The sequence below is a fragment of the Ictidomys tridecemlineatus genome, chromosome 6 (assembly GCF_052094955.1).
Source record: "Ictidomys tridecemlineatus isolate mIctTri1 chromosome 6, mIctTri1.hap1, whole genome shotgun sequence".
Classification (NCBI taxonomy): domain Eukaryota; kingdom Metazoa; phylum Chordata; class Mammalia; order Rodentia; family Sciuridae; genus Ictidomys; species Ictidomys tridecemlineatus.
In genome coordinates, this window is record NC_135482.1 from 157,908,080 (window position 1) to 157,923,747 (window position 15,668).

The following is a 15,668-nucleotide window of genomic DNA, read 5'->3' on the forward strand; positions in this document are numbered from 1 at the left end:
TAGCAATTACATAGTTTATACCATATAATACACATTTTCCTTATTAACTATGGGACAAATAAACCATATTCCTGTGGTTGGTTAATTATTATATTTTATTTATTTGTAATTTCTTTTTATTCTGCAAGTTTTGAGGTGTGTGAGTATGTGTGTGTGTGTGTTCTCACTGTGTGGATAGGTTAGAAAAAATATATATTTATGTAATTTTGCTTTCATTTAATTGCTTTCTTTTGCATCTGTTTATGATTTGGCCTTGTTTTGACTTAGGTGGGATATAATTATATATAGGTTTGAACTGTTTTGATCTTGTATTTGCTTGTTTGTTTCTATATTGGTTTTTGTCCTTAATCCCACTTCTTTAGTTTCTCTCCACCCCAATACCAAATTTTCATGCTCCCTCTCCTCTTTTGTCTTTTAATTACTTTTAGTTATTTTTTTTGTAATTCCTTCTTTATAGTCAACACCAGCTACCTATCTCCTGACTCTCTTTTGTTTACTTAACATATTTCAAACTTTTCTTGCCTTGCTACCCTATTTTCTCTTTACTTAAGAAACTTTAACTGTCTAATACAACTAGATAGTTAATGTAACTCATACCCCATTCATGTTGTTGTGATTATTGATAGAATAAATGACATAGTAGACACCTGCTGTTTAATTCTTGATTGAGTTCATGATTTTTTATTTTTGGTATTGATGGTACTGATGCTCACCTCAACATTCCTATATAGGTGGAAATTATTGCTATAGATGTCAAAGTGGACAGCAGAAACCTTACTTCTGTTGCTAACAGTAGTGCTATTCCTGACTCCCACTTCCTATAAGAGGGACTGGAAAGTGATCAGGACATTTCAAGATCATAGAGTCAAGATCTCACTGTGGAGCAATACTCACAACTCTGCCAAGTAAGTAACAGCAAATCTCACTCCACACATGATTATCTAGCCCCACCTGAGCCTTCACATTACTTCAAGGGCAGAGAATTGGGAAAACAAAACTCTCAAACCAAAAAACCAAAAACAAAAACAATAAAAACAGGTCTCAAGGAGAAATAATCAGAAGGGCATCTCAGGTTGCACATTGGATATCTACTCATAAAGCAAAAAGAGAACTATCCACAAGAGGACTTAAAAGAAGAAGGAGAATCCATCTAAACTGATGCACAAGTCCAACCAAGACTTCTGAAAACATGAGGAAATAGGCCAAGGAATCTCCTCCAAAATTCAGAATCTCCCAACAAAGGATCCCACAGATATGGAGGTAGATGAAATTTCAGATTTTAAAAATGATTATTAAAATGTTAAACTAAAAGAAGATCTAAGCAATGAATGAAGAAAGCTAATATTGGAGATAAACGACCACTTCAATAAAGAAATAGAAATATTGAAAAGAAACCAGTCAGAACTCATGGAAACGAAAGACAAAAATCACACTTCACAATAGCTCAACTGTGGAACCAACCTAGATGCCCTTAAATGGATGAATGGATTTAAAAAATGTGACATATATACACAATGGAATATTACTCAGTAATAAAGGAGAATAAATCATGGCATTTGCAGGTAAATGGATGGAATTAGAGAAGATAATGCTAAGTAAAGTTAGCCAATCCCAAAAAAACCCAAATGCCAAATGTTTCCTTTGATATAAGGAGGCTGATTCATAGTGGGATAGGGAGAGGGAGCATGGGAGGAATAAAGGAATTCTAGATTGGCCAGAGAGGGTGAGAAAAGAAGGGAGGGGGTGTGGAATTATAAATGATGGTGGAATGTGATGATCATTATTATACAAAGTACATGTATGAAGACATTATTATACAAAGTACATGTTGTGCAAAAACTTTGTATAAAACCAGACATGTGGAAAATTGTGTTCTATGTGTGTAATAAGAATTGTAATGCAGTCCGCTGTCATGTATTAAAAAAAAAAAAAGAAAATTCCACTGGAAACCATCACCAATAGATTAGATTTCATAGAAAACTTGAGTCCTTGAGGACAGAACTTCAACTTCAGGCCTTCAAGACAGGGTAAAGTCTCTCAGATGGAGATGTTCTGGAGGCCAGCATGAAGGTGGCAGGACCAGCTGGAGCTGGGGGAGTCACTAACTCTGAGGGAGAAGTCACCCAACCAGAGGGCTGAAAGTCCAGGGAGGGAGTAAGAGGCCCCGCGGGGGTGACTGAGCCCTTAGTGGCAAGATTCTAGTCAAAGTTTAGGCCAGGCCTCTACCTTTAAGGCAGAGTGCCAAGGTGGCAGGAACCCTGAACTCTCCAGAATTCTAAATGCTTTGGTCATAATTGATCCCTACAACGCTCCAGGACATTCAGCTAGAAGGTGGATGGTCATAGAGCGGTTTTTAGAGCAGAGCTGAGGGCTCTCTGAAGCTATAGCAATGTTTTCGTGGTTTAGAGGCCTAGGCTTCAGCTGGGGCCAGTACTTGGGTCAGGTGGGAGGCAGCTTGGCTTCCCCCACTGGCCAAGTCTCCAGCGGCACCATAGATATGCCTGTGGAGGTCTCCAAAGCTGTGGAAGACAGTTCACTTCATTGTCAAAGAAAAAAAATCGAAACCACAGAATCAAGGTTGAGATCAGAGAATACAAGACTTAAAAAGTATTGTACTGATCTGGAAAAAAAGGATGAAGCATCGCAGCTTCAAATAAACCTTCAATCTACAAGTTACCAAAATCAGCTGCAACAGAAACAGGTAGACATTGGCCATCTTCAAGCAAGCCAGATGGCACTACAGGAGCAGGTGTTGAACCTGCAGTCAGCTGCTCAATCAGTACCTTCAGGAGCGGGTGGTGTACCAGCAACCAGCGCACCTTGTTCATTCGGTTATGGACTCAGCCATCATATGTCACTTTTCTGTGATGATGCCAAGAACTTTAGTGACATAATTTCATCAAAACAGGAAATAAACAGATTGAAAAATGAAGTTTCAAGACTTGAATGTGAAGTTGGCCATTGGAGGCGTAACACGCAGGTACAAGGAACAAATGATTCACATCAAAATGAAATCAGCAAACTACACCATAAAATTAAGGTACTGGAACAAAACCGAAGTCAGGACATGGATCATCACCAACATGAAATGTCCATTTTGCAGAATGCACATCAACAGAAACTGGCAGAGTTAAATCACCAGCATCAACAGGAGTCAAATGACTATGAAGGACGGATCGCAGAACTTGAAAAGCTGTTACACCAAGGTGACTCAGGAGTTACAGTCACTGATCAGTCTCAAGTCTGGGAGATGCAAAACACTATTCAGGTTCTACAAACTGAAAAACTAGAGTCCACAAGAAGAATAAAAGAACTTGAGGATACAATCAAAGTCATAAAGAAAAAATTATCTTCTGTAGAACACGACAGAGATGTCCTGAAGAGAGAAAAGGAGCAGCTCAGTGTGGAAAAGAGACAAATAATTGAAGAGTGTGAAAACTTGAAAGTGCTATGTAGTAAATTGCAGCCTTCTGTGATGGAGCAGAGTGATCCTGCTGCAGAAAAGGGAATAATTTCTCCACAAAGTTCATCAGTGGGAGAAGTGTTCAGACTCCAACAAGCCCTGTCTGATGCTGAAAGAATGAGACTGACTAATTTAAGACAGGATACCAGCCTTGCTGAAGACAATCTGAAACTTCAAATGCATGTCCAAGTTTTAGAAAAAGAGAAGTCATTATTGAGTCAAGAAAAGGAAGAACTTCAGATATCACTTTGCAAACTGAGCTGGGAATATGAAGTCATTAGAAGTGTGGCTTCAACAGACATGAATTTGAATGTACAAATACATGACTTAACACTGAACTTGGAGGCTAAGGAGCAAGAGCTGTATGAGAGTATTAACGAAAAGCAAATGCTGATAACTGAGTTACAATATTTGTACAATGAACACCGGGAAGCCACAAAGCACATGAATTTGATAATAGATGAGCTATCAAAACAGCAAAATGAAGGAGATGGTCTAATCAAGAAGTTGAAACAAGATCTGGATGATGAAAAAGAGAGAATTCATCAACTTGAGAAGGATAAAATGGGCATAATTAAAGAGTTGCATGTACAGAAAGAAAAGTTAACTCAGAGTGCACTGAGCCTCTGTGATTTGCTTTTAACCAAGCAGAAGCTTGAAGTTAAAGTCAAAGATTTAGTAGGTCAGCTACGTCAGTCACAAAAATGTAGTTTAAACATCCAGCAGGAAAACCTGGAACTTAAGGAATACATTAGCCAAAAGGAAGAGGAACTATGTAGAGTTCAGAACGAGTTAAGATGTGCTGTTAATGAAGACTCTAATTTTAAGGACGACTTGCTTAAAGAAGGAGAAGTCGAAATTACTAACTTGAAGCAAAATCTTGCAGAAGTAGAACAGCTCAATGAAAATTTAAAGAAAGTTGCTTTTGATCTGAAAACGGAAAATGACAAGTTGATTTCAGCATGTGAAGATGTAAGGCATCAGTTGGAAGAATCTATTGCTGGTAACAACCAAATTTCTCTAGAAAAAGACACTATTATGGAGACTCTGAAAACAGAGAAAGAACAGATACAAGTAGAACTATATCAGGCCAAAAAGAGACTGTTGGAAGAGGCAAACAATTACAGGCAGACTATTCAGGAACTCTCAAATGCATGTAGTTGGAATACCTCTGCCTTACAGCTGGAACAGGAGCGTGTAGTGCAACTCCGTCAAGAGAAAGACTTTGAAATAGCAGGACTCAAGAAGAATATTGAGCAAATGGCTACTGATAAAAAAGAAACTAAGGAAATGTTGGCATCTTGTTTAGAAGAACAGAAGCAATTGATGCAACTTGTAAATGAGAAAGAATTTTTTATTGGTCACCTCAAACAAGAAAGTTCAGAATTGCAAAAGGATTTAGATAAGTGTTCTCAGGCCTTAAAACAAGATGAAACTTTAAGGCAGACCATAGAGGCAAAAGACAGAAGTCTTAGCTCCATGAAAGAAGAAAACAGACATCTGCAAGAAGAATTGGAAAGACTTAGGGAACAGCGGAATCCACTTGGAGCTGTGGCAGAGCCTCAAACCCTCGATAGTATCACAGAACTAGAATCTGAGGTATCTCAACTGAATATCATCAAGAATCATCTGGAAGAGGAAGTTACACATCATCAAAAGGTCATTGAAGATCAAAACCAGAGTCAAATACAACTACTTCAGTCTCTACAGGAGCAGAAGGAAGAAATGGATAAATTTAAATACCAGTATGAGCAGATGAAGGCAGCACATACCCAACTGTTTTTTGAAAAAGACAAGGAAATTAAGAATTTGCAGAAAACCATCGAACAAATAAAAGCCCAGGGGCATGAAGAGAGACAGGACATTCAAACAGAGAATTCTGGTAGTTTTCCAGAAACAAAAGTGAAAAGCCTTAATATAGAAAATGGGAGTGAAAACCATGCCATATGTAAAGCCAAAATGGAAAAATTTGTGAAAAGAATCAAAGAACGAATACTTGATATTCAACTTTGTAATTCAAAGAATATATCTTTAACCAAACAGATGAATCGGCTGTCTAAAGATGAGGTTGAGAAACTCACTCAAATTATCCAACAGAAAGACGCGGACAAGGATTATTTGTTAGTATCCATTTAACTACTTCATTTGGCCACAATGTCACTTCAGGTTAAATTCAATTTTCTTGGTGTTAAATATAGCCATTTTGAGTGAGAAGATCCAAAAGTGTCCCTTGAGACCAGATGAACAAACTAGGCTTAATAGTTCTTTATCAGGACTTTTTGTTCAACATTGTCCAACTACTAAAACAAAATTACACTTGGAGGGCCCAAATATGAAATTTAGTGGTTCAATTCTAAGATTCTCTTTATCAAAATTCTTTAATCAAAACCTATGCATTTAACTATTTCAATTGGCTACAAAGTCACTTCAGGTAAAATTTAATTTTCTAGGTGTTAAATATGTCCATAAGGAAAATGGTTTCTACACATTAAGTGTAAGTCAAACCAAAAGTCTTAATACATCAATAATTTCTAATAGAAAAGTTATTTGTAAGAATATATCATTAAAATCTGGACTGTTTATCTAAACGCTTCTCTGAGTTATCAAAAAGTGTATTTAAAATTAATCTTTTTTATTTTTGTAAATTAAGATAAAAGATGAATCAAGAGTTTCCAGCTTGAGCTGGGTGAAAGTTGGAGAGGAGAGAAAGCAGATTATATGGCAATTGCTTCTGACACCCGTAGTTTCTAGAACCATTAAGAACATTTTTATTAAAATTAATTTAGTCTGAAACAAATTTTTAAATATAAATTATATTATAATTAAATATAAATTAATATTATCACCTTTAATTTAAATTTATTTTAATAATTTTATAATAGTTTTATTACATTTAATTTAACTTTATTTTTTGATGTAGCACTTAAAATTTTATTTGTATTGCTTTTTAATTTAATAAAATTAATTTATATTAAATTATAACATAATTTATATTTAAAAATTTATTAAATTTTATTTAAATTAATTTAATAAAATGTAAAGAAATGAATTTAAATAAAATTTAATAGAAATCTGATTAATTAATATTCATTACATAATTTAATATAAATTTTCATACAATTAATTTTAATGAAAGTGTTCTTAGTGGTTTTGGAAGCTCCAGGTGTCAGAAAGGTATTTGTTGTATGATCTGCTTTTTTCTCTTCTCTGATTTCATCTAGCTTGGGCTGGTAACTTTTGATTTATCTTTTTTCTTAATTTACAAAAATCAAAAAGAGAAGATAAAATACCTGGTAGCTATAAATATATATCATCTTTTCTTCCTTTTTATTTCCTTTTTAAAAATTTTCTCTCAGTTTCAACTTTTTGTTTTTTTACACATGATAATTAAAATACCTAATATAGAAAGGAAGGCAAGAGCACTAAAAGCTGCAAGAAAAAACCATCAGTTTCAGTTAGGGGCAAGCCACAAAGGCTAACTTCTGGCTTCTAAACTCAGATCCTAAAGAAAAACAAGGCCTAGAATGAGATATTGAAGAACACTCTTAAAGAAAAAAATTTGTCAGTCAAGATTTCTAAATCCAGCAAAGCTCTTTCAAAATCCATGTAGAAAGAATTGCTTTACATGATATGGATAAGCTAAAAGAATTTATGATCACCGAAGAAGCACTACAAAGAATATTCAAAGATAAACTGCACAAAGATATATCTCAAAAACTCCCAAAGCTCCTAAATAGATGATGACCATGAGAAGAGCAACCAACTAAATGAAAATTAAGACAGAATTAAATGTAGTAAACAAACCAAAATATCAGAAAATTACAAACGCATATACATAATAACCATGAATGCATCTGGCCTCAATTCCTCAGTTAAAAGACCCAGATTAATGGATTGGATCAGAAAACCTGACAGGTCATCCAAGTATAAAATTAATAAGGATTTTTTTGACTTTAATATTATAAATCAAATGTACCTAATAGACATCTACACACTATTTCACCCCCAAACAGCTGAAATGAATTTACCTTTTTCCAGAAGCTCGTGGAATCTTTTCCATTATTGATCATATTTTAAAATTAGTACAGCTTGCAAGAGGATATTTATTGAGCTCTCCATATAAAATGTGTTCATGAATTTGATGTGCTTTGACAGAAACGTGTTTTTCCAATAGCAAACAAGTATAAAAATATATCCAAGTGTTGCTATAACTGCAGTTCCTAGAACCCATTATTTAAAATCCATTTTTTATTAAAATGTTACTCTATATTTTCAGAAACATGGGTTAATTATAAACCAAAATTTTTCTTGCTATATTTTATGATATTCCCTGTAAAGTATATTTTTAATTTGTTACATTTATATTCCTCTCAAGAATGCTATAAAGCTACATCACATTTTTTCCTTAGAAATAAAATCATATACTTTCAAAGGCTTTGATGACTATTATTGTGGGACCAAAAAGGAAAAAGGTTATAACTTTCAAATGTCATTTTCTAATTATAGTGAGCAAATCAGAAAGTGATTTCTCTGTATATTACTGGTAGAATCTCTATGAGGGGTTTCAGTAGTACTTCCTTCACCATCTATCTTTGAAATGCACAGAATCTTCTGAAACCCAATGTGGGACTATAACTTAAATGTTCTTGTGTATAGCCATGACAGTGACTGGTACAGAGTTAGCACACAATCAATTCTTAGAGAAGCATGGAAAGAAATACATGGAAAAGATGACTAATTTATATTAAGCACCATTGAGGGCTATGAATAAGGTACAGTTCAGTGCAACTTAGGTAACAAAGGTTGGCCTTTCTTTAGGCACTAGTCTAGAAGTTTTGATTTTTGAAGATCTCAGTAGAATATTAAGACCTATTTTCAGTTTTAGAAATCATTAGATTATTTAATTGGCATTGAATAAATTTAGTTTTTCAGTGCACAGACTGAGTTACCGCCACATCCTTTGTGGTGGTACAAGAAGCCTGGTCCTCTCTTGGAAAGCATGCTTCAATCTTTGTTTTGGTCAGTAATGGGAAAACAGTCTGTCTCAGCAGGTCAGTGTAGAGAATTGTTTTATGTAATGGTTACGTGTACATGTATCTTTGGGAATCTTTCTTGACCGAGAAAGGCATTGCCTTTCTGACCTTTTCCTGCCATATCTCCTAGTGATATGTATCTGTAGAGCCAACTTGGACCAAGATGATCTAGGGGTGTGCCTATGTGGTAACCCTTGGCAATGTCTCTATTATTTTTATCACTTACCCCTGTTAGAAAATATTCCCTGTTAGAGAAACCTCAGAGATGGAAGTTCGTTTTGAATCTTTAAGGTTTTCAGGAGTACCCACTAAGACTGCAAGTCCCCTGGGCAGTGTAATATCTAGTGGTGTGCAGATAAGCCAGCACCTCACAGGCCAGAAGGGAGTGTTAACAATGCCGATTTCCTGGGTATAAGCAATTCCTCCAAGGCTGATGACCAGCTACCAAAAGTTGAAAGTTTGTAAAATTCCTGAATATTGAGCAGTTATCTCTCACAAGCTGGTACAGTTTGGCTCCCACATGCCACTGGCTTAAAAGTAAGTCTTTATCAACCAACTGCCTAAGGAGAATGATGACAGTTACCTAAGATCAAGGATTTTGAGAAACAAGGCAATGGAATGTGAATAGGAAGAGAGAGGTGAAAGAAAAGGGAAGGGAAGGGAGGACTGAAAACACAGACTAGATGGTGTCATGCTGTCTCCGGGAAATGTAGTTGCCTAGAGTTGTACCAGTTGCAGGTGTGCAGGGCCCTTCTTGAACTGGGAGCTTGGTTTGAGCCAAGAATTAGAAGTCTGTCCTCAAGTGAGATGATGTCCCTGGGTTCATGTGTAGGGGCCTCCTTTCTTATATCCATTGTATTTCAGAACAAAGAAAACCTGCCACTTGATATTGCATTCTTTCCAGAAGTAATGCTTCCATTGATAACAACATTATCTGAAATTGTCAAATACAACTAAAATCAGTAACTACCTCCTTAAGACAAGAAAATCAGCAAGTTTGTGATTTTAGGGAAACTGTATTTTCATTAACCTTTTGGGCCATACAAGGAGACTGACATCCCTAAAAACTAAGAAAATTGTGGGGTTTATAGACTTTTAAATTAAGGTTAAAAACAGAAATATCAACTTTCTCTAGGAAAGGCCTAGCCTTGAGAAATTTCTTTTCAAATCATCAACAGGAATATTTTAGCTCTCTTCTCTCATGACAAGCTTTAAAATCATTATGCTGAATGTAACCATATCCTTAGCACATATTGTTGAGCAATATGATAAATAAATAAAAAGGCAATCTTAGAAAAGATGTTTAAGGCAATTTTCCTTATATAAGGAAAGTAAATTAACTCAGGAATATACCTTCTCTAAATTGAGGTGTCAAGTGCCATAAATAGGTTCATATTCAATGGCTCTACAATTTTTAAAATACTAAACTTATTTGGTGCATAATATGTATAGTCAACACATCACAATGACTATAGAAAGAAACTTTATTATGTTTACAAACAAAATTATGATTTTTATTCATAAGAAGTATAGCATATTGTTTAAGAGCATGAAATTCGGAGTGGTTATACCAGGTTTCAAATCCCTTTTGAACATTGTATGGGATCTTTGGCAAATGAATTATTCTTTCAAAACCTCATTTTCTTTACTTTTTTTTAAAAGAGAGCGAGAATTTTTTAATATTTATTTTTTTAGTTTTCAGTGGACACAACATCTTTATTTTATTTTTATGTGGTGCTGAGAATCAAACCCAGTGCCCTGCACATGCCAGGAGAGCACATTACCGCTTGAGCCAAAATCTGCAGCCCTCAAAACCTCATTTTCTAATAATAATATAAAGATAAGAAAAATATATGATAAATTCCTGACACAGAGTGAATCCTCAGTAAACAATAAAAATTAGAAACATAGGATTTAGGATTTAGGTAATATTGGGCTACAGAATACTTTAATGCTTACATGGAAACAAAGCAAATTAAAATGAAACAGTGTTAAATACCCAACATTAAATAAATACCCAACATTAAATCATGACTCAATGAGTTACATGATTCATCATCTATCCTAGTGTTAACATGAAAGCTTTGTTTGTAATCCTGTTTGGAGAAAGTTTTGTCAAGCCCAAAAAATGGAATTGAAAAAATGGCCTTTGCCTAAACTTGTCAACTTGAAAGAAAGCAGGAAATCAATGATAGGACAATTGTCAGCATAGGATTATAGTGTTTAGCCTATTCTAAAGACAAATTAGAAGACTAAAAAACACAGCAAAACATACAGCATTGAGCCTGAGTCCTGAGAACAGTAAAGAGCAAGTCAAATTTGGTGCTGTGTTTCTTTGCTTTTCTTGTTTAGTTTTTTTGCCTTTGTTTGCTTTAGGACTTGAAGGCACTGGGTAGCCCTAGAAATTGATGTGTGGGTGGCACAAGAATTTAGAAGATTAGTTAAAAGTCGGTACAGAGGCCGCCTAGGCATCTTGGCTTTCTCCTCTACCTTGTGCTCCTGGACAGCAGCACTCCCCTACCATACAAAAGGCAGGAACTATAATGAAGACTCCTACAGCTTAGGATAGGCCAGGAGTGAGACCATACAAGGAAGAGATGAAGTTAAAGTCTACCCCTTTCCTTACTTGGATCCAAGGAAGCTGCCATCTGTGTGTGTGTGTGTGTGTGTGTGTGTATACATATATACACTTCTTGGCAGGAAATTAGCATAAGTCTTTTTGGACAGTACCGTGTCTAAGACAAGAATATTTTTTTTTAAAGGAGAAGAAAAGTAAAATGTATTGCAATGAAATTGAAATTATGATAGAGAGTTTGGGGATCAATAGAAAGCAGCTCAGTTTGGTTAGATACACTAGGAGGGCTGTATAGGAAAGCTGGAGAAAAGGCAGAAGATCAATTTTGTATCATATTATCAAGGTCATGAGATTTTTTCCTGATGGCAGTGGAAAATTAAGCAACCCTTTAATTACCTTTTATCACTGTGAGGGAATAATTTTTATTTATCTTTCTATCTGTGTCCACAGAGAGCATACAGAAAACTAAATAATTAGTGAGAGAAAATTCATTCATTAAATGGCAATACATACAGGTTGCTGGACATTCTAAGTAGAGTTCCCATCAATTCTTTTGAAAAACATAGTTTAAATATGATGTAAACACATTCTTAGAGATTAAGTCATCTGGCTATTTCCAGATACAGGGCAAAAGCTTTAGAAAGATGGAGCAGAAAGTAACCACTTTTTAAAATTTCCTTTTTTCTGTTTTGATTTAAATACAACATCTTCTTATTTTATTTTCTGGTTGAATGCAAAGTATGTTCACAACAATTCATGTCTTCATACGCATACTTTGGATAACGATGACCATCAAGTTCTTTCCCTAAAACTTTACAAAGACTTGCTGGTTCACCAGCCCTACCCTAGTGCAAAAATGCCACTTTTTTTACAAGTAATTTTAAATATTAATGGGTAACTTCTTACATGATGGATGAAATCAAAACAAACATTTCACATAGGACAATTGATATTCTCAGAGAAGTAAGAAAATATATTAAAATCAAGAACTGAAAATGGATAATATTTTAATGTAGGAAATCTTCAAAGAACAAGGAAGATCTCTAGAAAATTAAAAAGTGATAGAAGGTTAAGAAAAGTCCACATAAGGTATTGGATATTAGAGAACACTTCCAAAATCCAAAGAAAGTTAAAATAGAAAAAAAGAAGATGGGGAAGTTGTATCTAATATGAACTCTAGGAAGAGAACAAGAGGGCAGAAAAACACGCAAAAAGTAATTTAAGAAAATTTCATGGAACAACAGGTATTAGTGTAACAAATGGGAAAGCATATCCACCTGAAATTTTAGAGACTCATAGATAATGAAGCAATGATGAAATCTTCAAAGTTGGAGGCAGTGGAAAATAGGTCATATAAAATATGCTAGAACATTCCATACTATCATCTCTCAAATCCTAATGGGAGTAATATGGGAGTACTGGGGTTGTAGCTCAGTGGTAGATCACTTGCCTTGCATGCGTGAGGCACTGGGTTCGAATCTCAGCACCACATAAAGATAAATAAATAAAGATATTGTGTCCATCTACAAGTAAAAATATATTTTAAAAAGAAAGAAAAAAAAATCCTAATAGCACTGGCCTTCTTGGCAGCATTAGAAGTCAAAGGGAAAATCGTTTCCAATCTAAAGTTTATATCTAGCTGCACACTGTTAGTCGTGTGTGCAGGTAGGAAATATTGTAAAAACACTGTCCAATTTTCAAATCTAAAAAAAAAAAAATTGCATTCTTTCTCAGAAAGCAACTCACTGTACAATAAGAGGAGGTAGCCATTAAAGAGGAAGACATGGGTACAAAGAGTGGCTTTAACCAGGAAAGAGGCAAATGTAATAAATTCCCAGTAAGATAGTGACAGAGTGTCCTAGCTGTGCAGGGGGCCTGGAAGCAACCTCTCCAAAATGAAGAGGGAAGACACAGGGTCTAGAAAGAGTAGATATCTTATTTTTTTCCTGGTATGGGGACTGAATCCAGGGGTTCTCTATCACTGAGTTAGATCTCCAGCCAGCCTATTCACTCATTCATTCATTCATTCATTCACTCATTTGGAGACAGAGTCTTGCTAAGTTGCTTAGGGCCTTACTAGGTTTCTGAGGCTGACCTCAAACTTGCCATCCTCCCCGTCAGCCTCCCAAGTCCCTGGGATTACAGGTGTGTGTCATGGTGCCCAGTTGGATGTCTTTTTTAACAATAGAAAGGAACTAGTAATGTGATAGACTGGTGACATGAGAAGAGCTCACAGGTTTGGTGAATAATTGTGGAACAATTAGAGATAGATACATAAAATAGAGTTATGAATTAATGAAGAGTCCTTAAATAGAACATTGATTAGTGAGGAAAATGAAAAAGTAAAGTATGTAGTAGTAATATATATCTATATAAAATAGTATATTAATTATATAGTAATGTGTATTATTTTAATGGAAATATATATAGTAGTATATAATTACACATTTCTTTACACACTGAAGCATACTTTCATATTTATGTAGTAACAAGTTAAATAATTAATCTTTATTGTTTATGATACCACTCTATTAGGAAGATGAGAGGAGAAAAAATGATATGTATTTGAGGTGAAAAAGGTAAAATAATCCTTACTTCTCATAGTAGGAAGTCAATAGATTATTTCTGAAAAGTAAAGATAACATAAACCAGGTGTGGTGGTGCATACCTATCCCTTCAGGAGGACAGCAGAAAGATTGAAGTTCACGGTCACCCAAGGCAACCCTGTCTCAAAATAAAATAATTAAAAGGGATGGGGATATAGCTCACTGTTAGAATACCCCTAGGTTCAGTTCCCAGGACTATAAAATAATAACAATAATAATAATAGTAATAATAAATAAAATATTATTCCAAAATATGGGAGTAAATAGCAGAAGTCATAGTAAGCAGAGCTTTAGCAGTTGCCTTTAGGGGCTAGGAACAGATGATGGGACACAAGGTTGCTCATTGGAGGATAGGTCCCACAGGTATGTAGCTTCTCCTCAAGGTTGCAGTTGAATCACAGAAGTTAAATGACATTATTTTGTGTTTGTTTTTAACTAATAATCTTTGTAGAAAAGTTGTCTGCTATGACCCACGTGTATGTGGTGCCAGGGATCAAACCTAGGGGCATTGCACATACTGGGGAAGCTATCACTGAGCCACATTCCCAGCCCTGGTGGTCTGTTTTGAAATGTATCTTTCTTAACTGCATCCACCTTCTTATATGTTTCTGCCCAGAGAGGTAGGAAAAGAACTCACCTTTCTGTGCCCTGTTGATATCAAGGTTGTGATAAGTAACATTGTTACCAACCAGCTTTCCAGAAATTGTTTCAAACCTTGCTCCTGCCCACTGATCTCTATCCTCTGGATAAGGAATATAAATTTTAAAATAATACTAACGTTTGTTGTTTTGTTCATACATATGCAAAATTAAAATTTTTAATTAAAATTTCACACAAGTGATTAAAGAGACATATCTTAGTCCATTTGGGCTCCTTTGACAGAATACCATGGACTGGATAATTTGTCAAGAACAGAAACTTACTGCCTAACTGACCTGGAGTCTGGGAAGTCCAATATCAAGACTCCAGAGGGTCTAGCAATGTAGTGCCCTCATTATATATATAATCACCTAAGATTGAAGGGCAAAGAGACAAAAGAGATCTAAATTTACTCTTCTATAGTAATAGTAGCCCCAGGCATGAGGGCAGAATCCTGAGGACCTAATCATCTCTCAAATATCTTTTTAATGTAGTTACAGTGGCAATTAAATTTCAGTAGGAGTTTTAGAGGGAACAAACATTCAAATGATAACAAGAAACAAGGCCTGACAGGAGTTAAAATGATTTTCTAGAACTGGTTTATTTGAGCCTCTGCAGAATTTTCTGGTGGGAAGATGGAGGTATGAGAATGGTCTTCCCCAATATAATTATTGCTCACATTCCAGGCAGAGTACAGCACACATATTTCTTCTACACCTATGGCCCAATATCAGAGCCACCCCTGCCCTCTACTCATATCTAAACACAGCAGAAAACATTGGCTCTTAGAGAGAAAGATGCAATACATTTAAAATGGAAAGGTGAAGCCCTTGAGCTGCTGGGCACAACAGAAGCCTGGCTGGGGCGCAAAGCCAGGAAACTAGACTGGCTGGTCTGTCCCAGAGGAAGCTGGCATCTCATTCACTTAGAGTTGCTTTTCTTTCTCAGACTGCTTTGTTTCCATGGTTTCATTTTCATTTTATTTCAGCCGTGTTTGTGTACCCATGAAATAAGTGTGATATTAAAAAAGTGAATTATCATTGATACTCTGCAAATAAATAAACTTTTAACTACAATCTCAATGAAAATTCTATACTAGGGAAGAGCCTTCCAGCAGTCCCAAGCTGTAATTAATGCCTATGCATCCAGTATGCTCACATGAGCTAGGAATGTCGCTCAGGAGTAGGGCACTTGCCTAGCACACACAAGGCCCTGGATTTGGACTGGCACAAAAAAATTAAAAAATAAAGAACAACAATATTTACATTTGTCTGTCATCACAAATACTTTTTTGGTGGATAAGTTTTTCTGACATGTCGTCATATATTTTTTTTTCCTCTGAGATTTGATCT

General features: G+C 35.4%; 1 pseudogene; it reads left to right on the forward strand.

The window, feature by feature from the left end:
- The first annotated feature begins 1,929 nt into the window (after nt 1–1,929).
- Nucleotides 1,930–5,889, forward strand: LOC120888589 (thyroid receptor-interacting protein 11 pseudogene; annotated as a pseudogene).
- The last annotated feature ends 9,779 nt before the right edge of the window (nt 5,890–15,668 follow it).